An 18,595-nucleotide genomic window follows, 5' to 3' on the forward strand; every position below is an offset into this window, starting at 1 on the left:
CTCCTCTCCCCTGTCCCTTTAAAATGAAGGAGTGGCTGGAAGAGGACAGAACCAGAGAGATCTCTAGAAACAAGAGCAGGGGCCTTTTTGCAGTGCAGTGAAATTCAAAACCACTAGAAATGTAAAGACCCAGGCATAGAAAAACAGTGCAGCTAGCTATGCTTCACAGGACTGCTGGAGAGAAGCTGGCAACTTAAGATCTGAATATGCAGGATAAGTTTGTCTTAAAGACAGCTAATACTATTATTCAAGAGCTATTGCCCTGTAAGACAAGGGTAGAAATGAGAAGTCCTATCCCTGGAATGGGAGTAGCAGGAATGCTTTGCATGTCCCTGAGCTCTGGGCACTGGCTGAGGGTCATTGGAGGTGCTCAGGCCAGTGAGACAGGCTGGGAGGTTATCACCTCACCAGGTGGAAATGCCTGTATGGGAGACAAGAGGTGCCCCCTTGTCCATCCCATCCCTAATTTTCTGTCCCTCCTTGCTTCTCCTCTGCTGAGAAATCTTTCCAGCAGCTCAGTAGGGAACACCCAGTGGAGGGAGCTTGGTGGATGTTGGTGAGACACCTGTGCTGCCAGCTGCCTGCCCCTCCTGCCCCCCCATACATCTTATGATCCCAGGACAAACATGGGGGGCTCTGCAGCACTGGGAAAGGGTGGTTGTGTTCACCCTGGCCTGGGGTGGAATAAGCCATCAGAGGGAGACATGAAAAGTCTCAAGCTACCTTGTGGTCTGGGAGTCAGGAAATGGGGGACACTATGGATGTCACCTTAAACTGAGGTTCTCAGCATCTCTGTTGCTGAAGGATCACCAGGGACTTTTTTATTTTAAGCTCTCCATTAACTGAACAGAACACCCATTTATAACAAAATCTTTAAATAGCAGAGGATAGCCAGGAAGGGTCATGGCCAGCAGTTAATGCTCAGCTCCAGTACACGGCCTGTGGGTAAGTCACACAGGGCTTGGGTTTTCTTCAGCAGCCAAGGCATCAGCTGAAGCTGAGACAGGCTGGTTTGTTCCCATTCACTTTGTTGCTTTTGTCACGCCTGAACTTTCCAATAGGGAAGAGGCACATGGTGAACGAGTGCCACTTGATGCCACCAGTGCTCCCTGGATCACACAAGGGTAATGCAGCGTCCTCAACCAGAGTCTCTGCTCCCACAGCCATCATGCTCTGAAGAGGAAGGAATGTGTTCCCCTCCCCTCTCCTCTCTTTTTTTCTCCACCACATTAAAGCTTTTAGTGTTAGGAGATCAAAGAGTTTGTGGCACCACTGAAAAAATGCCACAATCGGCCTGGTGTCTTCTCAGGGTGGAGATAGCCATAGCTGAAGGGTGAATCTGTCTAAAAGAAAAATATCATTTAATTTGATAGCTAATAGATAGGTGTTTATACAAAATAATCTGATTTTTCCTTCCTCAGAATGTTTGAGGAAGGGCTTTAGAGTAATCCTGTACAGTTCATTACTCAAGTGACTTGCCTTTCTCCAGTGAAGAGCATCACTGGCATCCCAAAACGTGCATGCCATTTATGTGAGTGGTAAATAAACCCCCAGGGATGGGTTAGGTATTTAAAATCCTATAGCTCTTTCTGTAAGCATAGGAATGCTATTCAGAGCATTCTGGCAAAAATTCAGCATGAGTACTTATATTCTGCCAACTCCAATCCCCTCCTGGAGTTTCAAATGGATACGATATTTATCTTTACTTCCCGTCTTAGCTATTGTGTGTTGTCACTGTAGGTTGCTAAACAACTGCTGTCTCATCGGCGGCTGTATTTTGCTGGCAAATAAAGTGAGCCCCATGTGCGTATGAACCATAAAGCTATTTGGAGCCCTTGCATAAGAACCCCAAGATACGTGTAAGCTGTTAATATTTATTATGTGGAGCTGAGAACATCACTGAAGATGGAGGGATTAGAGTAACTGAGTTCAGGCTGGTGAACAGCCAGACAGAATGAAAGAGAAAACAGATGCCCTGAAGGAATAAGAGCAAAATGCATGAGGAATTTTCTGCATGCAGGATTAGACTCCAGTGGAGCATGGAAAGAAAAAGGCTGGGAATGCTCCAGAGAGCCAGGGCAGATAGGAAGGATGCAGCACTACGGCTTCTTGCTTGGAGGTGAATCTTCCCCTCTATGCTTCCCCCAAACAAGCATCAGTTCACCCATGGGCTCACTGGGCTGCAAGCAGCAGGAGCCCTGTGAGAAGGGACGAGGTGTTTCCAAGGCATGTGAAAGAGGATTCAGTCTTTTGGGATATGCAATGCTTAGCCATTGGCCCTCTCACTGCTCGGTGTTTCAAGAGTCTTCTAAGCTCTTTTCTCTTTTTAACTCATCTCTCAAAACCATCATGACCTAGAAACTCTGCATTTCTTCTGCTAGTTTTGCCTGAGCTGGGCAAAGAGCTTTTCTCTTCCTTACAAAAAACAATTGATTGTGGAGAGCAACACCAGGCCCTTTCTGCAGAACAAGGTCCTCAGTGAACCAGCTGCTTTGATGTCCAAAGGACTGGTAGCAAGGAAAGTCAAGACTCCGAGAGCAAGAGGTTCTGGAAGGGCAGACAACCCCACATTTCCCACTTCAGAAGTTACAGAAACGCTTCTGCACAAAACCCTTGTGGTTACCACGGCACTAAAGCAGCCATCAGTCACCAAAATACCTTGGGAAGCCACTGTGGTTTGTTTCCAAAAGCAGCCACAGGCCCAGTCGTACAAAACTGAGGTTCCTTGAGGTAGTTGGGCATTTCCAGACGCACAGCTCAGAGCGTTCCCAACCAAAGTGAAAATGGGCAAAGGCGGCAGCCTCCAACCTCTGATGAGAGTTGGTTGCTTTGGAAAATTCAGGACTCCTTTCAAACTAGTGGGATCAAAGCTGAGCTATTAGTGGTTTCACGCCTCAGAGATTCGGAAAGTCCCTCACTCCAGCGGCTCCAACAGCAGCTGGCATTGAAGCACAACAGGTAAATGCTCTTGTTTGCCTGTGCACTCTGGGCTCCTCCTGCCCTTGTTGGTGCCAGAGCCCCCTGATGCCTGTCCTGACTGCAAACCTACTCAGAAAAATGGCCAAAGCCCTGGTGCATCCATGACCTCTGAGACAGCCAGGCAGGGTCCTGCTCATACAGCCAGGGAGAGGGTAGTCCCATGCACACAGGTAGTGCACAAGGGGAGGGGAGAGCCCCAGGGCCTTGTCTCGATCAAACCTCCAGTCCCACTGTGCAACCCCTGTGCAAGGACCACCAGCCACCCGCGCCAGGAAAGGGATACCTCTGTGCCTAGTTTTGGGCAAAGTGGAGCAAACTGGCTGGGTCACCCAGTCTAGCCTTGGCTAAAGGTTTGCTGTGGATGCTGCTGCAGGGTGAGTGTGAGGGCAGAAGCAGAAACTCATCTCTGAATGGACTTGCCGGGCACTGCTCGTTGGTTCAGCGTGGAGGATGGCCCCAGTCCTGCAGACACTTGCTGTGTAAGGAGGGAAGTGGCTCATCCCTCTCTTTGCAGCAAGAAACATACAGAGAAGCAGCTTCAGAGCTCATCCCTAAAACACTTACATCTCTTAAATGCAAATGAGTGTCAGGCACTAAGGCAAAATAGGTTTTGATATGAATTCTTCATCCAGGTAGTTCAATAATTTACTGAACTCCCCACCCCTTAATCCAAATGCATTCCGGAGCCAAGTCTCCTTTCCTTTATTGTTCCTGTCATTAGCTCTTCCTGGATTTCTCAGCTGCTGCACTGAGGAATAACTAAAATAACTCCATGAGGGACTTCTTGGAGATCTGAAGGCTTGAAACAACAACAGCAAAATAACAACCAAAAAAAGGCTAGATGGGAAATGGAAAAGGTAAGGAGACAAAACCAACATGCAGTCAATAAAAGCTTTCAGAGAAGAGATAAGAGCAACAAAACACAGAATGGCTTACTGCTTGCTAAAGGTGTGATGGGAATATGAAAAGAGCTTTTGCAAATGTCTGGAGGGGGAAAGAAATTAGAGGAGAAGTGTACCCATTAACAAATGAGTGTGTGAGTATATTATTCATGGCTGCAAGTATCTGAACTGCAAAAGTGCGACATTTTTGTTTCCATCTGCCTTTAGTGGCAAATTTAAGAATTTTGGATAGCAAGGATGTAATTAAGACCTAATAAAGCAGCTTGTGCCTGCTGCAGCAAGCAAGGAACATGGCAGCCTCCCTCCCAAACTCCACAGGCCTGTTCACCTGGATGAAGTGACTCTGTGTTTGCAGAACTGCAGATCGATTTATCATGAAAAAAACCCAAAGAGACACAACACTTTGGCAGAAATAAGGTACAATATTCAATGATTTAGCTGAGGCACATACTAGCTGGTGCTCTTCACAAGGGGACTTCAATTTTGGTATGTCACCGAGGTCCTGCAGCTGTTTGGCACCAAGGGACCCTTGCTGTGATCTCCTTGACCCCCGGCAGTGCCTCTTGGAAGAGTGCAAGAGGACCATGCCATGGCTGGAAGCAAGGTGGGCGGCCGAATGTGCCTGCTGTTTGCAGCTGCCATTGCCAACCCCACCATGAAGCCACTGTTAATTGTTATGCTTGGCACCTCCAGACAGCCTGGCTACATCTGGTCGGCGGCCTGCCAAGCGTGCGAGCGGATGCGTCGTTCTGGGGAGACACGTTGTCGTGCTAATGGTCTTATGTGGAGCTTTAAGTAGGCTGGGGACCTGAGGCTCTCCAAGCAGGAGAAGCATTTCACTCTTCTCTAATTAGACCAATTTCTCGAACCGGAGCATTGGAGCAGGGCTGCGATTCCTGGAGAAACGGATGGCCCCATGGGCTGTTTGCCAAACCAGCTGCGAACTTCACAGGACCCCCCATGAAGGGAAGCTGGGAGTCACGCTGCTGCACCGAGCCTTTTGCCACAGCGTCTCCCACACTTCACTGCCAGATGGACATGTGTTGGTTTTGTTGTCCTCAGGGCAGTCAGACCCCATGACACAAACCGAAACATGGTGAACATGGCAGTGCTGGGTTGATGGCTGGACTTGATCTTAGAGGTATTTTCCAGTCTAAACAATTCTATGATTCTGTGACAGGGGAGAGATGTAGGTCCAAGGGTTAGCAAGGTTCTGCATCCACTGGAAAAGACAACTTGGTGCCCAGTAGAACAGAAATAAAGGTAGTTTCCAGAAGAAGAGCAGCCACAGCTAGTGGAGATCAAGGCATGAGAGAAGATTTTGTTGTGACAAACTTTGCTTGAGAGGTGGCTGGTGTTTATTGAACCATGGGTGGGTGGCAGCTTCGACAGGAAGCTTCAGCAGAGAATATCAGTATTTCTGTTTCTGAAAAAGAGAATGAAAATTGACAAGGCTATAAATACAGCTATGCAAAAGCATGCTGCCTGGAGGACCTGGGCTGCAATGATAAATGACTGCTGAGTGCTATTTAGGGCACAGAGGCCTAAAGAAGTGCCAGCAAACTAAATATCCAGTCAAGCCTTGGCATCTTCACTAATGAGTTCAAAGGAGGATGGCAAAGGGAGCTGCTCCAGGCTCCCAACTTATCCGGTGCTGATGAAGTCCCTGTGGTGGAAAATAGCTCTGGAAGGCATGAACTGCAGCAGTGTTGCTGCAGAAACACTCCCAGGCAGCAGTGCTGGGGTTGTGGAGGCCTCATTGGAAGGCATGTTCACCAAACTGTGCTAAGCAGTTCATCTGGGGTGGGGACATGGCAGGGAGGTAACACAAAAGAGGGCTCTGGCATGTGGGCTTGGTGGGGACAACCCACTGGCACATTAAGGAAATATAATGGGTATTGAAACCAAAAGGGTTTGGTGTGATGCACCATGTTGGACAACCTCCACAGGGAAAGCCCTGTGGAGCTGGGATGTCCAAGCATCCTGATCTGCTGATTTCTCCATGCCTGCTTTAGTGCCTGCATTTATTTTTGCTGGCACGATCAGAAAAACCAAGTCACACAAGGGTTTTCAAATCGGAGTGATTCCCTGGCCGAACACCAATGAAATTCTGACTTTTTATTCCCACCTGGTATGTAAACACATTTCAAAGGGCTTCAGCAGCAGAGGAGAAGGAATCTCTGCTCTGAGCCAGCTCCTGTGAGCTGGGAGCAATGGTCATGCTCCCTGAGCACCGGCTATTCTGTGGGAAGGTGTCACTCCTGGTCTGTGGGGAAGAAAGGAAGGAAGTGGCTCCAGAGCCTTGGACTGCTGACATTCCAGCTCTATTGCTGTTGGGCTAAACTCTGCAGTGTCCCCATCCTCCAGCCTACCCCCATGCTGCCCTTCGGCTCTTTTGGCAGAGCCAGAGGAAACCAGGTCAAGGAGCTGGATTAAAAAATAACCCAGGGTAAAAAAGAAATTTAAAAAAAAAGGATTTTTTCAGCCAGATCAGTTCTCCAGCTGGGCTCGGTGAATGGACTCACGTGCAGCCGAGCTGCTTGTGGCACTCGGTTTCAGGGTCATTCCCACCGCGGGGCTTGTGCTGTGGACAGCAACTGCAGAAGTGCATGGGGCCTGGGAAACATCAGCAAGATGCAGCAAACTCTGCACAGCCTCGCTGAGCTGGTACCTCACAGGGACCACTCACATGAGGGGGCAGAGCAAGATACACATCTCTGAGGATTGGGGAAACTGGAGAGGAGCCAGCACAGGTGATGGCAGTGTGATGATGTGGCAAAACTGGCTTTTGCTGCCCTGAGGGTAGGAAAGGGCTGAAGAGAGGAGAGTAGAGAGGAATAGTGATGGCATAGAAAGCTGAGGAGGGACTGAGTGACTGTGCTGTGCTGCTTGTCCTGGTCCTGGCCACTTGTAGTGCTGGCCAAGGTGCCCTGAGCTTCCTCCCATCAAACAGCTCCCAGAGCTGTCTCTTGCCCAGCAGACAGGGGGGACTGCAATGTGCTAGCACAGACATGGGAGGTTGAGGACTATAAAATGGATTTAGTTCCCTTCTAATGGCTGAGATTTGAGAAAAGGTTTGCAGAGCACCCCACCATTGGCAGAAACCTCTGTTTCTGCAGAGCTAAGGATGAGGGTCCCCAGTCTTCTGAACTCGGCTGCCATGTGCACAGATGTACAGCAATGTCTTGCTCATCCCCAGCTCCCTCGCTCTCCTCTCGAATCCCCAAATACCTCTAGTTTATCACTCCAGCAGCAGTGGCATTCCCACAAGGGAGCAGGCGCCATCGCTAGCTAACCGAGGCATGTCAGAGAGACACTCTCGCTCCCCCTTGTTCTGGCTACACTGAGCACACAGGCTGGTTGGAAATGAGAGAGACGAGAGGAGATCAGCCCCCTGGGGAGTGTATCCTCCCCATAGCTCCCAGGGAGGATCCACAACAGGGATAGAGTCAATTCTCCATTATCTGCAGCACAGGGAAGGCAGCCGGGGCTCATGAGGAGCTGGCAGGAAGATGGAGGAGCTGAAGGGACACAGCAGAGTTTGCGCTGTGTTTACCGAACACATCTAAAACAAGAGGCCAAACCATTTCTTTATGGCCTGGCTGATGTGCAGCATTTTGACCACAGTGACTGCTGCTAGAAGGAGACCAGACACCCACGGAAAGGTGGCAGGACAAACCCCCTGCAATTCCTCCTACACTGGTGCAAAAGGCCACCACAGCCTTGCAGGAGCAGCACTGCTGCACACAAAAGCGTGGTGCAAAAGCACGAGGACGTGAGTGTCAGCAAAAGGAAACTGCGCTGGGAGAACTGCTCTCAGCTATTTTGCAGGAGCCTGAGCTTTCGTGCATGTCGTGCCCCAAAACTCCACAGCTTATTCCCAAATACCTGTGATGTGCCATGCCTGGCCACTGTACTGAGCAGATTACCTGAAGGCAGGAGAGGGTGATCAGTGTAAGGGGGTATGTGGATGGAATGAAGCAGTCAAAATCACTGCCATAACCAACAACAGTAACACAGATCTTGCTAATTTAACTAAGCCCCTATATTAATTCACTGATCCATCACGCCTTGATTAGAGATTGGCTGGGAGATGTTTGTTTTAGATTATACACAGGGAAACTCCTGTGCTTCTGAGGAGGCGCCCTCTATCACGCCCAGGTGTTCAAACACATGAATTAGATTGCTTAATATTCTTGTGGTCGGTAAAAATAATACCAGCTTCTTTCCATTGGTGCTCTGCTCTTCCAGCCTCTGAGGTGCCTCAGGTAGCTTATGCAGGTGGTTCTTTGCAACCCCCAAGGCTCAGGGACTCCCAGAAAAGCGAAAGGGGCTCAGCAGAGGGGATGCAGCCAACAGACATCATCATCTCACCCTGCTCCCCACCTCATCAATTTCCCCCATCCCACTGATGCTAAATGCAACTTCACCAGGCCTGAGCTTGTTCTGTCCTTAAGGCATCTGTGGTATTTTGGACATATACATGTTCCTCCCACCCTCCAGCTCCCAAAACCCACCTAAGGGGCTGAGGAGGGGGCTGCAGCCACCACCAGCAGTAGCTCCCACAGCTGCTACTTGGCCCCGGGTGGGCAAGAGCTTCCCCTCAGCACCAGCACAACTACTCAGCCTTGGCTGTGAGCAATTCCCACGAGCAATCCGGCAGCCCTGGGGAACCCAAACTAAAACTGGACCACAGAACATCCCCCTGCATCCCCACCAGCTGCAAGGGCTGGGGAAGACCTTTTTAAATAGAGTCCGCTGATCCCTCTTCAGTCTGGAGGAAAGCTCCACCAACATCTAAAAGCTGCCTGCTTTCATGTGCAAGGATTGTTCACTACAGGAAAAACAGGTTTAAATAAATAAAAAGAAAAATAAAAGAGCACTTGAAAGGGAAATAGTTCTGCAAATTGAGACCCAAAGAATCCCGGAGGTATTTGATGCTTGAGCGGCTGAATGAGATGCCATTCTGCAAGGCGAAGCATTCAGACTCATTTATTTATTTAAATTGGCATGGAGATGCTGCTCAAATTTGCTGCCTGCAGCCATCCATCAGCCAGGATCCAGCAGGCTGACAAAAGCACCTCAGGCACGGGGGGATGCAGAGCCCCCCTCACTCACTGCCTTCCTCAGGAGGGATTTCTTCCATGAGGTGGGCATGGCAGCGAGGGTAGGTGAAGCAGGGGGCAGCTTACCCTCCAGACCCCAGAAATGCACTGCCCTCCACTCCAGCCATGGTTTCCCAAGTCAGATGCCATTGCATGGGTGGTTCTTGGGAGACCCATGGGGATGGGGTGATCCTTTGCTCCCCCCAGGCTGTGACACTTCTGATATCCCGTCAGATGCTGTTGAAACAGCCCAGCAGCAAGGAGAGCAATAATTCTGGGAGTGGTTTGGCCCTCGGCCAACAGTGTGTAAGCACAGCAGGGAAACCCAGCTCTGGGGCACTTGTGAGATGGAGCAGCCTGTGGCAAGTTGCCCCAAATTAATTTGGGAGTGGGAGTTAGCAAAAGGCAGGAGCAGCCTGTCAAACCAGTCCTTAGAGCTATTCCAGTGCTGGTAACACCTGTACCTGCCTGGACAAGCCAGCAGGCTCCGGGGTGGGATGCAGACCCCATGCAGTGATGCGAAACTCTGGCTGATGGTCCAAACATGCTGCAGTCTGCTTAGAGGGAGTGCACACAACTTGTATTACTGCTTTTTCCACCCTGTGGTAAGCAGGGACAGAGAAGTTTTGGCTCTGGAATGGGAGAAGAGCCGAGGGAAGAAGTCAATAACTCTCCCAATTCTCGTCTCCCAAGCACAAGGCCCCTCGCAAGGCAGGAGGGCTCCTGACACCAACCCACAGATGGAAAAGGTGTTGGCTTTGAGGGGTGGGTCCTCCAAATACAGGACCCACTTTGGAGGTACCTTCTAGCCCTTCTCCTGCTCCGTGGCCCAAACAGAACTGCTGCAGTTGGTGGGGACAAATGGCTGTTGGGGCAGGAAGCAGCAGGAAATGGGAATTCATTGCATGAGGTTTGACAAGTCCACATAGGACCAGACCACCTCATTTTTGGCCACCAGCCTCTTCCTGGCCCCTTATGGCTCAGGATGTATAAAACAACCCAAGGGTTACTGCAGCCTGTCAGGAATGACCCTAAAAAAATCGGGCAGCTAGGAAAAAAAGGGGAATTTTGTTTCCCATTACCATCAGGACCTGAGCTAAGCTGCAGTCAGAGGAGAGGTTTGTTGGTTGAAGCTGGAAATAAAGGTGAGCTAAACCTAAACCAGGCTTTGTTTAACCGTGTTACACTCCTCTCTTTAGGGCTCTGTTGACATCGAATGTTGTTTTCCAGACTAGCGCCAGACATTTTCTGTGGACATGTTCCCAATGGTTTTCCAGATGAAGAGCTGTGATAAAAACCTGACCTATTATGTTGTAGGGCACATCCTCTTCACCCTCACATATTCCAGGAATTAGATTTATTTAGGGTATTTGCAGCTGTGAAGGAATGGCACCTGGGTAAAACACCTCACGAATCAAAAAAGGAAACCCCCACAATTAAAATGCAGCTAAAGAAAACATGTGAAACCTGAGATATGGAACAAATCCCAGCTTGAATCATCTGGTTCCAAGACCTGCGTGAAGCCCATTGAGCTTGAGCTAATATCTATTCACAACATGCAAGAAGCAAAGACAAATAGGGATGGCCCAGAGCTAAAGTTACACAGCACTGCATCCGGAGACGACAGCAGCCCCCTCTTCTGCTCTGACACCTGGTCAGGGCACTGACCCTGCTCCCCCTGTATGTGCCTCTCTGGTGCTGGCACCATGTTCTCCTCACACCTCAAAGCCCTTCTCCAGGCAGGGCAGGAACACGATAAAGGGGAGAACACAGCCCTCTGCAAACTCAGGAGCCTTTTGGTGACAAGACCTTGGGCGTGGAAAATGCCCCGGTGTACTCCGGGCCCTGTGGCAGCCTGGCAGTGCTGGTGTGTGATGCACCTGGAGGGCAAGAGGTTGGGTGAGGTACTTTCTGTTGTCCTGACCCCCAGCTTATCCCCAGCAGGGAGCTGTCTGACAACATGGCAGCTCCTGCCCAGGTATTTCTCCCACAGGACCTGGTCCGAGGGGTAACATGCAGCAGCCCCTTTCGTGTTCCTCCCATGGAGGTGCCCCAAGCACGAGAGTTAATTGTGACACCACATGCAGGAGGCGAGACAAAGCGAGCCCTGTGTAGCACTTTGGAGCATGCAGACTGAAGCCTCCTTTGCAGCCCTAACTGACCCACAGGGACACATCAGCTGGCAGCTGCACCCTGACATGAAGCCACTGCTTCCTCCCTCTCCCCTGGCCGCGACAGCGCTGATCCTGGCCAACCACCCCACGTGAAGCTCTGCTTGCACTGGCATGGGCAGCATGAACTGGGCAAGCAAGGGCTGGCCACGAAATGGTTGTGGTTAACCTGAGCCACTTTGGCAAAACGGGTCACTGCCTGACCCAGTAATTTTGGAAGTGCCCGGGAGGAGGCCAAGCCTGCTCGCGAGGAGGCTGGTGGTGACAGCAAGTCGGGCTCAGCTACCTTTTAACCCTGCTCAGCTTCAGGCAGCTCAGATGCAATCAGATCTTTCAGTGTCATTTCCTTCCCAGGTCTCGTTCTGCTTTCTGAATTTTGTGTTTCTGGGCAGTTGGCAATCTGTCCTGGCTTGGAAGATGAGCAAGTCTCCACTGAGGGCTCTGTGGGGCCGCAAGCCCCCATGCAGGCAGGGACTGTGGGTCTCTGTGAGAGCGTGCCAGGCCAGGCTGAGTGTGCAGCTGGCGGCAGCGCAGCCACATTAGCCCTGCAATAAACCATCACCCCGGGCAGGGTTTAATGGTTCAGCCAGATTAATCAGCCCGGGAAAGCCGATCCAGTTCACACCTCACATGTGTGGTTCGCTCAGTGCAGCCTGGGAGAGCACAATGATTAAGCCAATGCAGCCAAAATTTGCCAGCTAAGAGGCTGGAGGGTCAGAGTAGTCCTGCTGACGGTGGCTCCATTGGCTTTCCTGCCTGTGCCTGCCACCCCGCCCAAGACAGTTTAAATAGTTCTCTCTGGGATGCTTTGATAAGCCCCTGTATCTCACAAGTACTTCAGGAAAGAGCAATAAAATGAGATGTAGACAGGACAGGCACACAAAGGCAGAGCAAATGGCCCACGTGTTGTAGTTGCCAGACATAGACAACAGCCCCCTCCTTGGGGGTCCCCTTTGAAGGGATAGGCAGCTATTGGATTTCCAGGATGTCATTCTGCTCTATGTCCCCATCTTCACCAAGGGTGGAGGAGCTGTGAGTCAATATGACCGAGGTGCAAGCAGGGGTGAGGCAAGCAGCCTGCCAGCACAATGTGGGGCAGGCTGAGGTCTCCCTCATGTTCTGGTTGTTGCCCCACACTGGGCTGCCCTGGCTGCTCACTACTTGTAAAGGATGTTTTTTGGGTGCTGTAAGCACCTTCTGGTACTTGTGTCCATCTCCTGTCTGCCAGTGGTGAAGACAGCCCCACCGAACATTGATAACTCCTCTCCACAATGTTATCAAAGGCCTTATCAACCCATGCAGCTGGCACTGGTTGCAATGAAATTGGTTTCAGGCCTGTCTTCTTTACAGTTCCCTGGCTGGACATGCTTGTATCAGTCACAGGGACCAGGAAAATCAGTCTGGCCCCAGTCAAAGCGCATTTGGTCAGCAGCAGTTTAACTCATTTGGCTGCAAATCCCGTTGTGCCTTTGCCTGTGTCGGGGGTGGGATGGGGGAAGGTGAGGGGAACAGCAGCTGTTGCGCTCCCAGGGGAGGTCAGCCGCAATGTGAGCCAGTGTCACCTGGCATGGGGTTGTGCTTATCAGGGGCTGCAGGACTTCTGGCCCTACACTCACCCCCTTTCCAAATCCACTTGCCATGTCTCTGCATGTCTGAGTGGCTTAGAGTCCAGCTGGTGGCTTTTTGATACATGTGTTCTCAACAAGACAAGAAAAGATGCTGAAAAGGATGCCAAATCAAGGAAGCCTCAGATCAACATCAAGGCCTAAGAGGGGAGGGCAGGGGAAAGCAAAAGGGGAGGCTGGACTGGGACCTCATCTGAGACCTTCAAGGCAAAGATGTGCTTTCAGGGAGGCTGTGGTGGAAACCACACCATGTTGGTTCATTCATTTACATGAATGTTTCAAAGCTAACTCCAGAAAACATTGTCCCGGGAGCAATTCTGCAAGTGTATGGGGATGGCTATGGTTTAATGTGTTTCTCCTGTCTCTGATTTATGGGAGGAAAAGTCACAATTCAAAGGCGTTGGGGCCATCCCCAAGCAACAGGCAGCCAGAGAAAATCCACAGGTTGAGGTGAGCCTGCCTGGTCCTGGCCAACAGCTCTAGCTCACACAGAAAAGGCCCAGCAGCCCTTCCTGGGGGCCCCAAGGTAAATCTCTCCCGCTGTTGGTGAACACTTTAGGCCCCCACAGCACACACAGAACAGTTAACTGCTGCTTCACTGTAGCCACAGGGAGCTTCCTGTGGTTTCTTGCACTGTTTTCTATCTATCTCTTCACCACATATCTCACTCTCGTGCTGCCCAAGCCTCTCTTGGCATCCCTCTGGCTGCAAGCTGAGCACAACCGCTCAGCCAGCAGCTTTGCAGCCAAACAGTCGAGCTGCAGGCACAGGTGAGAGTTCTGCTGTGGCTTGGGCTTCACATCATGGGGAGCATGGGGGCTCTGGGATTTGGCCATGTCCAGCCTGACAGCACCTTCCCTCATTTCTCCAAGTTTCCTCCCAGAAGGTACTGACTGCATTAAACACTGAGATCAGCACCAGGCTCTGGGTCAGAGGCACACGCCACTATGGTGCTGTGGCAGCAGGGCTTTTCCTCCTCTGTGGGTGCTGGATATGGGCAGCATCAGACACTACAGGGGGTACCCCAGAAGCTTATGGAGGTAAAGATTCATCTGGAGTGAATACAAACAGCAAAGTAAAGCCCCTCCAGATTACAGCCACCAGACAAAAAACACCCCAGCATGCCATTTTCCTTCCTGCCCATGCTGGTAAAGTGACTCTGACACGCATCTCAGTCTGCCCAAGCACACGGCTGCTGCTGCACTGGATGGGCCTTTGAAAGAAAGTGTTTCTCAACATATCCCTGTCTTGACTGTGGTTACCACCTGGGAAAATGCTGGGAGGGAATATGCCCAAAGATACCATGACCGGTGAGTAATTTGACATGTAGGTGCTGGAATTCAGGTCTGGAAGAGGCCCTGCAGTGAGGATTAAGGATGGCAAGGCTGGAGAGAGCATGTGATGGTCTTGTCTTCCCCCTCAGCACCTCCATGGGACCAAGATTTCCTTTTCTAATGGCACAGCTCCATTTTAGAGGATTTGGAAACTATACCCAAGTGGCAAATGAGAAAACCCCCTTTGCTCCTGCTTTCCCCATGGTACTTTTCAGCTCTCCTTTGGGAGCTCCCAGCAGGCCAGAACTGCAGCAAGGGGGGATAAGAGGAGCATGTGAGATGGGGAGGCAGCAGGCCCAGAGAAGCATGGAGGTGGGTCAGTTTAACCTGAGCCTGGTGTAGTGAGGAGAAACACAGAGTAAGTGTCTGCAAAATTGCGAACTGGGCACTGGAGAGGGGTGACAGGTGATAGCTGGGGGTGCTGCGTGTGCAGAGAGAAATGCAGCTCACTTTTCTCCAGGCTTTTTTCCCCCTCATGTTGTGATAATTATATTTGCAAAAGCAAATTAACACTCTGAAGTGTGAAGAGCAAAATTCAGCCTTGCGAAGGAGGGAAGGAGCAAGAAGAGGTCATCTGCCTCTCCTTGACCGCAGCAACAGCTCCATGTATCCCCAAAGCACTCAGCCATTCCTTTGGGGTACACACTGCTTCCAGCATGTTCCCAGAATCCTTCCACCCCTGTTGTTGCATCATTCACAGAAATGTGTTCCTTTTGACTTCACCTTCACCTTTGTTTTGTCCAGTTCTGCACACTGGAAAGAAAAAAAAATCCTCTGGCTTATCTGGTTTCCAAGGCCAAACGGTGATTACCTGTTGGCTCATGTGTCCATCGCTGGGAGAGCTGGCAGTTACTGACCCCCTGCACTCCAGAGGATGCAGGCTAACCCAAGCTCAAACAGTGAAAAGAGCTAGAGAAATGAAGGCAGACAACATTCTCATTTTCTGTTTGCTGTTGCTCCTGAGGGGAAGACACCAGAAAACACCCAGCCAGGCAGCATTTCTTCCACAAAGAAGGGTTTGCTGTCATACTCGGAGCAGGTGATCCAGAACAGAAGCATGCAGTGACATCAGGATTCTCAGTGCCCTGAGCTGCTTACATGTGATTACTGTTAAAAACCTCCTCTGCCTTGCTGCAGAGTTGCCTCTGAAACCACTTCTTCTTCTGTTTTTTACTGACTGCATGGTGGAGCTTTTTATGAAACTTATGTTGAAACATACTCAGTTGCCGCCAAACCAAATTTTTGCTTCACCTTTCTGACAAGCCACCGCTGACTTGGTATTACTTATATTTCTGTTGTTCTTAGAGGCAGTGGTGGAAGCTCTGATACAACAAGTGGTCTAAAACTCTACCACAAAATATAACTCCATGCTAAGGAGTTTGCAGGCTGGAGAGGCATCAGATGCAGGTACATGTGGTATGAACTGGGCCTGTCAGGAGGCTGGTGGCAGCAGACACCCTTTGCCTCCATTTGTCTTCCCAGCTGCAGAAAGACTGGATTTTTCATGCTGCCCAGAATTGTTCCGTAGTAGGAGATGAAGATGAAACTCAATCTCTTTGCCTTTAAGATTGCAAACTGAAAAATAGCCAAATGCTACTTGCATTTCAGCAAATAATCCAAGGAGCAGGGCTGCCAGAAACCCCTAAATGAGAGCAAACAGTCCTTATCTGGCAAAGTTTTATGTTACTTAACACCACTGCAAGTTTAAAGGCATTTGTTTGTTTCTGTTGCACACAAGGCATCTTTTCTGGGCGGATCCTGCTATGAGGGTTAGTCCCTGAGTATTTGTACCAGCACTTGTTCATCTTCCCACTTGCTCAACTACAGCCTGATTGCTGGAAACGGTGATTGCCAGTGACTGTAATTTTCTTCAGATACAAGGCCTCAGAGCACTCAAGGAGGAGATAAATATCATTGTCTTATGCTGTTTGCCTTGTGACCGACAGAAATGTCACTTTGTTGTTTCCCTCCCTGCCACCAGCAGTGCAAAGTGAACAAGGGCATCGGATTTCAAGACTGGTTGGCTCAAAGGAGGACTTTGCAGAGTCTAGCTCCAAAGGGCATTAAAAGGACGTTAATTCCAAAGGGGGTGGAAAGACGTGACCTTTTGGTGATCTTCTGGAGAAAGGGCGACAGTGGAAGTTTGGCTCTGCCACCATTACCTCTGCTCTGTAACTCAGTGCAAAGGAGTTAACCACAGGTCAATGACTTGCACACAGAGAGACCAAGAATCGCTTATCAGCATTAACAACAGGGTGAAGACAGCTTACCCAATAGCAGCTGAGCACAGCCCCTTGGGTGCAAACCAGGTTCACCCAGAATTGATGGAGAAAGGCCTTTCCATCCCCTGCCTTTGGCTGGGAGGTTGGAGCTACGAGCTCTGCTGGGTTTGTAAAGCCCTATGTGTGCCTGACACCCTGCCTGGAGGCTCTTGCCCACACCACCCACTTTTGGCACTGCCTAAGAGGAAGGAAATAGGGCATGTCACAGATCGTGGCCACCAAAATGTAAGAAAAAACCCATATAGAGCAATATTTTGTTTCAAAGCCTGGCACCTGGCAAGGCAGAAACATGGAGTGGGGAGGTGCAAATCCTCACAGGACTGAGAGCACCACCTTGGCTTCAGCTGCAAACACGAAAGTGTCTCAGTTAGTAAACAGGCTCAGCTGTGGCTGGCTGGTGTTTTATCTTGCTGCTTCCATCAGAATTCATTTGCATGCAGACGTTTGGATTTTTAGACCATTTAAGGTTAACTCATTGCAATATGTTAATCGGCTGTTTTCCCCGGAGGAGCAGCCAGCAGGGGTTAGGGAGAGTGGAGAGCAGAAGTTGCTCTTGCCAGCGGCAGGATGAACATCCCTGCTACATTCATGCCTGGGGTTGCTGCATGCCCAGGACATCCCTGCAGTGTGCTCAGCTACTTCCTGGCCTCACCAGCCCCACACATCAACCTGACCTCAATCCCTCTCTCTTGCCCGGGAGAGGGGCTGGAAGCATCCCATGCCATGCCAGAAGTGGTGTTTGGACACTATGCAGCCCACAGGCACACATGAACATTCTCTTCCTTCCTCTCTTCCCTCCCCTCTTGAGCCTCATCATGGAGCTCATCTGAATTGTTTTGCTGTAAAATCCCTTCCTTGCTGCTGGGTTGGGTTGAAATTGGCCAGTGGATTCAAACTGTATCGTGGGCGGCTGATAGACAGGCAGATAGACAACATGATTGTGAGAGATCCATTTCTGTAAGAAATCGGGCTAAAAATGACTCCTTATCCCAAGGGAGCTTGTCCAGCATGCCTCAAACCGAAGTATGCAAAGCAGAGAGAAAACGCGCCACAGCAGCAATGGTTAGGGTGCTAATTCAAGATCCATGCTCAATTTTCTACCCTAGCATAACCTCTCTGTTGGTCCTCCAGCAAATCACATAACTTTTCTAATCCTCTATTTCTTTTATGTAAAACAGTGCCAGAGGTTTGGGGGTTTTACCTTTAGGAGAAGGAATGATGACTGGGTAAATTAGAAATCATGAGGTGCTTGGATACTACATCTAAGACTACAGACTCACTCTGGTGCCATCAAAGCACGTTAATACCATTAGTAAAAACATATAAAACCTCCAGCTTCTGTGCCTGGACCCACAAACCCAGAACCACATGGCTCTGGAAACCAGGTCCCGCTTGAGAGGAGGTACAGATGCAGCTGCACTGGTATGAAGGAGACACCAGCATGCTGTTGCATCTGGCAGCGTACTAGCACCTGCTGAAACAACAGCCTTCTGCATCATTCTGCTCTGGGGTTAGCTCAGGAAAGAAGAGCAAAATCTTGTCTTTCCTCACTCAAAGATTCAGAGGCAAAGCTAAAATCCCACATTCCCCTTCACATTGTTGCATAGTGTGGCAGAGGGGCAGACACCTCAGGGAGGCTGCAGGAGCCTGTCTCTCTGGTTAGGAGTACCGAGCGTGGCAAACACTGCCACAAGACTGAGGAGCTGTGGTATTGCAGATGCCTCTCTGTGCACAGGATGTTATCCTACCTCTAGGTTTGTGGTCTGATACTCTTGAACACTAGCAATCTCTGAGTGAGCCCGTAGCCTTCAGTTCTATCACATTAACATAGAAAAGTGTTAGCTGTCCTCACATCACCCCAGGGGTAATATTTGAAGCAAAGGGATAATGTTTTATGAGCAAAGGAGGTCTGAAATAGTGATGTTTTCTTCCTGCTAGTGCCAACCATCCCTTCTGTGATGGGTGTTTGCTGGCTGGGGGAAATGAATTGGTGATGGCTGCCCATCCCTAATAGGATTTATACTCTCAGAGCTGAAATCACCCACACATGCAAGGCTAATGCCATCATTTGCCAGCCACCTCAAAAAAAAAAAAAAAAAGGCAGTCATGGACTCAATGCAAGTTGAATCATGGCTGTCAAATTCTCGCTAGGGATGTAGGAGCTGAGGACTCCCTTCAAGCCCAGTTCTCTGCTAGG

Source organism: Corvus hawaiiensis, chromosome 4 (genome assembly GCF_020740725.1).
Source record: "Corvus hawaiiensis isolate bCorHaw1 chromosome 4, bCorHaw1.pri.cur, whole genome shotgun sequence".
In the NCBI taxonomy this organism is placed as follows: domain Eukaryota; kingdom Metazoa; phylum Chordata; class Aves; order Passeriformes; family Corvidae; genus Corvus; species Corvus hawaiiensis.